Genomic DNA, 9,874 nt, shown 5'->3' on the forward strand with positions numbered 1-9,874 from the left:
ATGAAGAATAGTTCTATAAGTTGAATAAATATTCTACAAGTTGGATAACTTGTAGAATATTCTCACAACTAAATCAGAGTATTTTTTTGTAGGTCTTAGGGCTTGAACTCAGGGCCTGGGCTTTGTTCCTGAGGTCTTTTGTTCAAGGCTAGTGCTGAAGCACTTTTGAGCCACAGCTCCACTTATGGTTTTTGAGGGCTAATTAACAATAAATACTTCTTTACATTATTTCTGCGTTCTACTACATCATCGTATTTGTATATTTTTCTTGTTTTATGAGCACTATTGATTATTAAGATTTCCTTTGTTTTGTTTGATATTTGTCCCTTCCCAACAGTCAAAACAAATTGAATAAAAACAAAACAGAGGTCTTACCTGATGACTATATGTCAGTAATTACTAAAACAATGAACAGAGAAGTTGTTAAATAGATTTTATTGAAAAAGTAATACTAAATTATAAAAAAAGAAAGTTCAGTCTCATGCACACAAACATACATCCTAGTACTTCCTGTAAAATCCCATGCTAAACTCTGTTTTATTTTGTACTCAGTAGAAACAACTGTATTTGAATTCCTATCTACATCACATTTGGTGGTGCCAATATTATAAATTAGCTATCAGGAAAGAAACTTAATTCTTTGTTTTTACTGGCTGACACCTGAGTCATAGCAATATGTCTTTCATTGAATCCTTCACATTTACAGCTTTGTAAAAAATGGCTTCTCCTATTCAAACTATTTCACATTTTGAAGAATAAACCATCTCTATCACCCATAATTGTTCTTGAAGTAGGAATGCAAAAAGTCAGAGACACTTCATGCATTTGCTTTTGGTAGGGTCAACCAGATATTATAGCTTTTCTCATATAAAATATTCAAGAATAGCACCATATCAAACATCAAGTGATATCAAAAGTCAATGGTAGGAACTGGAAAGAGAAAACACTCAGCTATGCATTTCCTTTTGCCATTTCTATTCATAAAGAGGGAAGATGTTTTTCAGTGATACTCTATGACTTCACATGGTTCCATGATGGACTGAGCAAGGAATGTACAGACAACAGGAGGATAGCATATTCGGGAAGTCAGATACAAAGAACACACATGTTTGAATTGACTATGGAAAGTCTTGAAATCCAGGCTCAGAATTGTGATATTTGATCCTTTCCTTTAGAAAGTACATGGAGATTTTTAAACAGGTTTTCAGTACAATGGTGAAAGTGATTACTTTTTTGCAATAGAGCTGTTTTCTATTATAAGTTAGTTTGATGGCCTTTATGACATTCTTTTTGTTTTTCAGTTTTGAATCTGTTTACTTAAATTTCTTTTGTTTATTGTCAAGGTGATGTATCAAGGGGTTGCAGTTACATAAGTAAGGTAATAAGTACATTTCTTGTCAAACTTGTTACCACATCCCTCATTTTTCTCTTACTTTCCCTCTCCCAAAGCTCCCCCTCCCAAGTTGTACAAAGGGCGAAGCAATGCAACAGCGACATACACAAGACAATATGTGGAAATGATCTTTATGACATTCTTATTTTTTTATTTAAAGTCATGTTATCCTGTGTGAATATCTGTATCTGAATTATTTTATTTAAGATCAAAGATTATTATTTTTATTAATTCAATAAATAGGACATGCAAGTAATATATTAAAAGACATATATCGGAGTTCCGGGAAGATGGCGGAGGAGAAGCTGGAATCTGAACAAGCTCTTGCATAGAAAACAGTTTCAGAGTTCCAGTGAACAGTCCCAAGCCAGAGAATCACACCAAGTGTGCCATCACAGGACAGAGTTAGTCAAGAGAGGGGAAGCCAAACAGACACATCTGAGCAGCTGCCGCTGCGGCGGCAGGGTCGCAGCAGCGACCACCGCCGCGGAGGCATACCTGAGATGCAGTCCGGGACGAAGGAGCCAGACGCAGCGGACGAGCAGATTCTACTCAACACCAGCAAGAACCGACAAGGAGCGGACAACTTCATCCTGCACTTTGCAGACCAGAGACGACCCGGGATCCAAGACTCCGCGTGAGTAGAAGCCCCACTTCCTCACTCCTCTGGGAGCAGAGGAGGGAAGGCCACCCCTCCCCCCCCAGCACCGGTGATCTCCATCTTGGATACCGACAAAGCTCGGAGGAGCGGCTAGCTCCAGCTCAGGCCTTGGAATAAAACGAGTCATTTAGCAGGTCACAAGAACTTAACGGCGAAGTGACCTCACAGACTCAGTTCCATCCAGGGAAAAGTCACCCAGCTCAGGCGCCAGCCATTGGAGTGGCTCTCCTCACCGGGTAACCAGAGCCAGAGGCTGCCCCTCCCTCTAGCAGCCACCACAATCAATTGAAAAACAGAAACCCTGAGAATGGCTCCAGGCTGGGTGCTGTGAGTTTTTTTTCACAAAATAGCCCCAGGGAAAAGCTACTGTTCTTTGAAAGGCCTCAACTCTACCCAGAACCTAGCCTCATCACTGCATCCCCCTCTTTTGTGATTCTCAAAGCAGATCACCCTCCCAGTAAACTAACCTGGGAGGGGGATCTCAAAAACTTGGGTAAAGCAGAGCATTTTTCTGCTTGTTCCAACAAACTGACTTAAGAAACCAATCAAGCCACAGGACCTCAAGCTGACCAGAGACTCCAACCAGACTCTGGTTACAGACAAAAGGGAGATACAGGACTCTTCCCACCCCTCCCCCCAAAAAAAATCAAAGAACTTTTTTTTTTCTTCTTCTTCTTTTCTTTTTTTTTCTTTTCCTTGTTTTGTTTTTTTTTTCATTTTTTGTTACCTTATATATATATAAAATTTTTTTTTGCTTTTCTAAAACTTTTATTAATCTTTAATTTTTGCCTCTTCTGAAAAAATAATTGTTTTCCATTAACTTTTTTTTTTTTCTCCTCTTATAATTTTTATTTTAGGAATACGTGAATGTGTGTTTTCTTTTCTTTTCTTGTCTTCTTTCTCTTTTTCTTTCATTCTTAATTATCTTTTTGTTTTTTTTTCTAGCTCTACTGAACTTCTGATCTTTTCTTCTCACTTTCCTATCCTTTCCATCTTTTCCTCTTTGTTCATCTGTATGTGACTTAACTCTTGTCCTGCACATCCTCAGATAAACCCGTAGTTAACCAGTAGACCCTATCACCCATTGTGTACACACTTAATCCACAAACTTATTACTCAATTCAAAACCTCTGAGACTTAAATTCATTAATAGCAGTACTACCTCTTTATACCTATATAATATTTTAAGCATTTTTTTAAAGTTTTTCTCATCTCCTCTATGTCCCTCCCTTTCTCTCAACATATTCATATTCCTCTATAAATAGATGGTCTTTTAATCTCTAAAATAACATTAATTTTTACGTTTCTATTTTATTTTCTGGTCTCTTTTCATTCCCCTTTCCCTTTCTTCTTTTTCTCTCTCTCTCTACTTACATCCTACCCAACCTATTTCCTGCATTGTGATTAGGACATAGTTAACTCTCCCTGTGCGTCCCCACACCAATCTATTCCTAGTTTTTACCCACATCTCTCCCTAACCCTAATAATTTCTGGTTTTCCAAATTCTTCTCTGCGGTTCGAAGTCCTTTAACATATAGCTGTTTGATGTCGAATAGATGTATCTGTTGAACTAGATTGTATCTGTAGGCTATTGACTGTACAAATGCAAACTTTGGTTGATGGTTGCCTTAAGATAGTGTTCTAGCACAAAACTGGTGCTATCTTCATCTCAAATAGGCAGAGTAAGCCGGAAAAACACAAGAAAAATGGCAAATTCGGGTATCTCAATTCCCAATCCTGATAATCAGGGGTTAGAACAGATAATGAATAATCCAGAGGAGAGTTCCCAAACAGCTCTACAAACACTGCTGGCAAACATGATAAATGAGAAGTTTGACAATGTACAAAGGACTCTGTATGAGCGTGATAGGGAGAGAGAGGAGGCATCCCAGAAGTTTATACAGGAATATCATAAGCGTGAGGAAGCTACTCAAAAACTGATACAGGATTTGCGTGAACAACTTGAGAATACTCAAAGAGAAAGAGAGGAATGGCATGAGCAGGCTGAGAACACTCAAAGAGATCTGCAGGAATCCCACGAACGGGAGGAAGCTAATCAAAGAGTAATACAGGAATTGAGAGACCAGGTAGAGAACACACAAAGATCACTAAAGGCATCCATGGAATCCATTAACAAAGAGCTGAAGGAAGTCAGGGAGACCACAGAGGGAATGCTGAATGGAACCCAACAGAAGGAATGGGAGCCCAAAGAAACCATAACCAATCAACTAAGTGATTTGAGGACAAACACTGAACACCAAATTAAGGAAGTAAAGAAATTCATACAAGACCTAAAACAGAGCTTCAACAAAGAACTTGAAGCCATCAAAGCTGACCAACTAGAAGGAAAAGAGATAAAAAACAAAGTAGAGAGTCTTGACAGCAGGTTAGACCATGCAGAAGATCGAATCTCAGGGATTGAAGACAGCCTAGATATTATAGAGAAAGAACATACAACCATCCAAGACAAGTCCAAGAAATATGATAGATCTATCCAACACCTGGAAGACACCATCAGAAGGCCTAATCTAAGGATAATGGGTGTAGAGGAGCACCTAGAAACAGAAGTTAATGGTCTAGGAAATCTGTTTAACAGGATCCTAGCAGAGAACTTCCCAAACATGCAAAAAGATAGGCCTGTCCAGATACAAGAAGCCTTTAGAACCCCAAATAGACCAGACCAGAATAGGACATCCCACCGTCACATTATAATCCATACAGGATCAACTCAGAACAAGGAAAAGATCCTTAAAGCTGTCAGAGAGAAAAGGGTAATCACTTATAAAGGGAAACCAATTAGAATCACCTCAGATTTCTCAGCAGAGACAATCAAAGCAAGAAGAGCCTGGAATGATGTATGCCATGCCCTAAAAACAAACAACTATCAACCAAGAATACTGTACCCAGCTAAACTCTCCTTCATAACTGAAGGACAAATAAAAACCTTCCATAGCAAAGAAAAATTGAAACAATACATCTCTACCAAACCAGCCCTACAAAAGATCCTTAAAGATGTCCTACACATAGAAAACCAACAAGACCGCAATAAAGGCCAAGAAACTGCACCCAAACTGAGAATCCAAGAACCATAGGAAGAACCCAGTTTTCGCAGCCCCCAAGAAGGTAGATAACATGGCAGGAACTCCCAAATACCTCTTAGTCCTATCCCTTAATGTTAACGGACTGAACTCTCCAATTAAGCAACATAGACTGTCTAGTTGGATTAAAAAACAAGACCCTTCTATCTGCTGCCTACAGGAGTCACATCTTGCCCGTAAAAACAAACACATTTTCAATGTTAAAGGCTGGAACAAAATCTACCAAGCAAACGGACCGCATAAACAGGCGGGAGTTGCAATCCTAATATCAGATAAAATAGACTTCAAATTAAAATTCGTGAAAAGAGATAAAGAAGGTCGCTACATACTAATTAAAGGATCTCTCCTTCAGGAGGATATTACAATTCTAAATATCTATTCGCCAAACAATGGAGCACCCAAATTTATCAAAGAAACACTACTTTCCCTCAAATCCCATATAGATCCAAAGACATTAATTGTTGGGGATTTTAACACACCACTCTCCCCACTAGATAGATCAACTCGGCAAAAACTCAACAGAGAAACCGCAGATCTAAACAGCTGCATAGATCAACTAGACTTAACAGACATTTACCGAACATTTCACCCAGCAGCATCAGAATACACGTTTTTCTCAGCAGCACATGGAACGTTTTCTAAAATAGACCACATTTTAGGCCACAAAGCAAACTTGTCTAAATTCAGAAACATTGAAGTTATACCTTGCATTCTCTCTGACCACAAGGGAATAAAGTTAGAACTCACACCAAAAGCCACCAAAGAAAGTCCGGTATCACATGGAGGCTGAACAACACACTGCTGAATCATGAGTGGGTCATCGAAGAGATTAGAAAGGAAATTCAAATGTTCATGCTATTCAACAAAAATGAACACACAAAATACCAGCTCCTCTGGGACACAGCAAAGGCAGTACTCAGAGGCAAGTTTATAGCTCTGAGCTCCTACATCAACAAATTGGAGAGATCTGAAACCAACAATTTAATGACACATCTAAACCTCCTTGAAAAAGAGCAGCAAGATAAACCCCAATCCAGTAGACGGAAAGAAATAATCAAAATTAAATCAGAATTAAATGAATTAGAATCCAAAAAAACTATAGAAAGAATCAACAAAACAAAGAGTTGGTTCTTCGAAAAACTTAACAAAATTGACAGACCCTTAGCAAATCTTATCAGAAAAAGAAGAGAACACACCCAAATTAATAAACTCAGAGATGAGAATGGAAACATCACCACGGAAACAACCAAGATTCAGAACATTATAAGGGAATACTTCTCAAAAGTTTATGCTAATAAGTTTGAGAACTTGACCTCTTCCTAGCAAATATTGACATGCCAAAACTAAACCAAGATGAGGCAAACTATCTTAACAGGCCCATATCAAGCATTGAAATAGAAACAGCAATAAGAGACCTCCCAGCTAAGTAAGTCCAGGACCAGATGGTTTCACAGCGGAATTTTACAAGGCCTTCAAAGCAGAGCTCACACCAATACTCCTCCAACTCTTCAATGAAATTGAAAGAGAAAGCTCACTACGGAACACATTCTATGAAGCCATCATAACCCTCATCCCAAAACCAGGCAGGGACTCATCAAAGAAAGAGAACTATAGACCCATTTCTTTGATGAACATTGATGCAAAACTTCTCAACAAAATTTTGGCCAACCGACTTCAACAATTCATCCAAAAAATCATACACCACGATCAAACAGGATTCATTTCAGGGATGCAAAGCTGGTTCAATATACGCAAATCAATTAATATTATTCATCACATCAACAGGAGCAAGAATAAGAACCACATGGTTATCTCAATAGACGCAGAAAAAGCATTCGACAAGATCCAACACCCCTTTATGATGAAGGTTTTGGAAAAATTAAGAATCCATGGAACATTCCTCAATACAATAAAGGCTGTATATGACAAACCTACAGCCAGCATTATACTCAATGGTGAAAAACTAAAGCCATTTCCTCTTAACTCAGGAACAAGACAAGGATGCCCACTCTCTCCACTTCTCTTCAATCTAGTATTAGAATGCCTAGCTACAGCAATAAGACAAGATGCAGACATAAAGGGGATCCAAATAGGGAAAGAAGAAATAAAACTCTCCCTCTTTGCAGATGACATGATCTTGTATTTAAAGAATCCCATAGACTCCACTCCCAAATTACTCAAGCTGATTCAAAACTTTGGCAAAGTAGCAGGTTATAAAATTAACCCCCCAAAATCAATGGCTTTTCTGTATGCCAACAATGAGAAAAGTGTGGCCGAAGTTAGGAAAGCAACTCCATTTGTAATAGCCCCACAAAAAATAAAATACCTAGGAATTAACTTAACTAAAGAAGTGAAGGACCTCTATGATGTAAACTTTAAAATCTTGAAAAAGGAAATCAACACAGAACTTAAAAAATGGCAAAACCTCCCATGCTCCTGGATTGGAAAGATTAACATCGTGAAAATGGCAATACTTCCCAAGGCTATCTACAAATTCAACGCAATACCTATCCAAATTCCACCCTCATTCTTCAAGGAAATAGAAGAGGCAATCCAAAAATTCATATGGAACAATAAAAGACCCCGAATAGCAAAAACGCTCCTCAACGGAAAGAACACGGCTGGAGGAATATCAATACCAAATTTCAAACTCTACTATAAAGCCATAGTAATCAAAACAGCTTGGTATTGGCATAAGAACAGACCTCAGGACCAATGGAATAGAATTGAAAACCCAGAAATGAACCTACAGACCTATAGCCATCTAATCTTCGATAAGGGAGCTAAAACAATAGAATGGAAGACAGACAGCCTCTTCAGTAAATGGTGCTGGCAAAACTGGTTAACTACATGTAGAAAACTAAAGCTAGATCCTTATATATCACCCTGCACCAGAATCAACTCCAAATGGATCAAAGACCTTGAAGTCAAAGCAGACACTCTGAAAACATTACAGGATGGAATAGGAGAAACCCTGGGTCTCCTTGGCTCAGGCCGAAATTTTCTGAATAGAGACCCGGAAACACAACAAATCAAAGAAAGGCTGGACAAATGGGATTGTATAAGGTTGCAGAGCTTCTGCAGGGCAAATGACATAGCTAGCAAGATCAATAGAAAGCCCACGGACTGGGAGAAGATCTTTACTAGCCATACAACGGACAAGGGTCTCATATCTAAAATATACTTGGAACTCAAAAAATTAAACCACCCAACAACAAATCCTCAAAGAAACAACTGCCCAATAAGTAAGTGGGCGAAAGACTTAAAGAGAAGCTTCTCTGAAGAAGAAAGAAGGATGGCCAATAGACACATGAAGAAATGTTCAACATCCCTAGCCATAAAAGAAATGCAAATCAAAACAACATTGAGATATCACCTCACTCCAGTTAGAACAGCAAAAATCAAGAACTCTAACAACAACAGATGCTGGAGGGGATGTGGACAGAAAGGAACCTTACTTCATTGTTGGTGGGAATGTAAACTTGTTCAACCACTTTGGAAAGCAGTATGGAGGTTCCTCAAAAGTCTCCACATAGAGCTCCCCAAGGACCCAGCAATCCCACTTTTGGGCATTTACCCAAATGATCACAAACAAGGCCACACTAAAGCTACCAGCACAACTATGTTTATTGCAGCATTATTTACCATAGCTAAGACATGGAACCAACCCAGATGCCCCTCAGTAGATGAATGGATCAAGAAGATGTGATATATATACACAATGGAATTCTATGCCTCCATCAGAAAGAATGACATTTCCCCATTTGTTAGGAAATGGAAAGGCTTGGAAAAAATTATATTAAGTGAAGTAAGCCAGGCCCAAAGAAACATAGGTCCCATGGTTTCCCTTATTTGCAATATCTAGTATAGGTATGAGTCAAGCGGAAAAAGTCAGAGAATGTGATGTTAGGAAAACGAAACCTCAAATATGTATTTTAATGTTTTTGTTTCTTTCATGCATGTATTTCTAACGCATTTATAAGATTATTTCTTTGTTGCTTTGTATGTCCCTCCCCCACAGTGTAACCCCCGCTTTCACTATATTTGATGTCAGTATAACATGTGGAGGAGATGGGGACAAACAAGTCGTTTAAGGATTCAGGTGGACCTGTTGCAACAATGAGAAGTACAAAATGTCATGTCAAAACCAGCTTTACAATGTCGGTGGGGGGGGGGGGGGTGGGGGGGTATGATTGGGTGGGAGGGAGGGGGGAGGCTGGGAAGGGAGGTGAAGGGTAAACAAAGGAGGAGGCTGCAATGCTTGGTAAGAAATGTATGCATTATCCTGCCCATGTAATTGTAACCCCTCTGTACAGTATGTTCTCAAATAAAATAAAATTAAATTAAAAAAAAAAAAGACATATATCATAATGAGTGGAGGTTTTAATCAATTCAAAAATTACCCTAAAAAGAATGAAAACATTGGATAGATCTTGTTTTTTTTAATCCAATTTGTTATTCTTCTGTTTTTGCTTGGAGAATTGAGTTCATTAAAAAAAAGAACAGCGTATCTTTAGTGTATAATGTGATGGGAATAAGGTGTCTATAATAAAAAACATCTATATATCTACATATCTATATGATATTATCTATGTATGTATGTATGTATGTAGAGACTTGGAAAAAATTATATTAAGTGAAGTAAGCCAGGGCAAAAGAAACATAGATCCCATGGTTTCCCTGATTTGCAATAACTAGTATATGTCTAAGACAAGCAGAAAA

This window comes from Dipodomys spectabilis, unplaced genomic scaffold (genome assembly GCF_019054845.1).
Source record: "Dipodomys spectabilis isolate Male_0828 unplaced genomic scaffold, ASM1905484v1 ptg000003l, whole genome shotgun sequence".
NCBI classification, from domain to species: Eukaryota; Metazoa; Chordata; class Mammalia; order Rodentia; family Heteromyidae; genus Dipodomys; species Dipodomys spectabilis.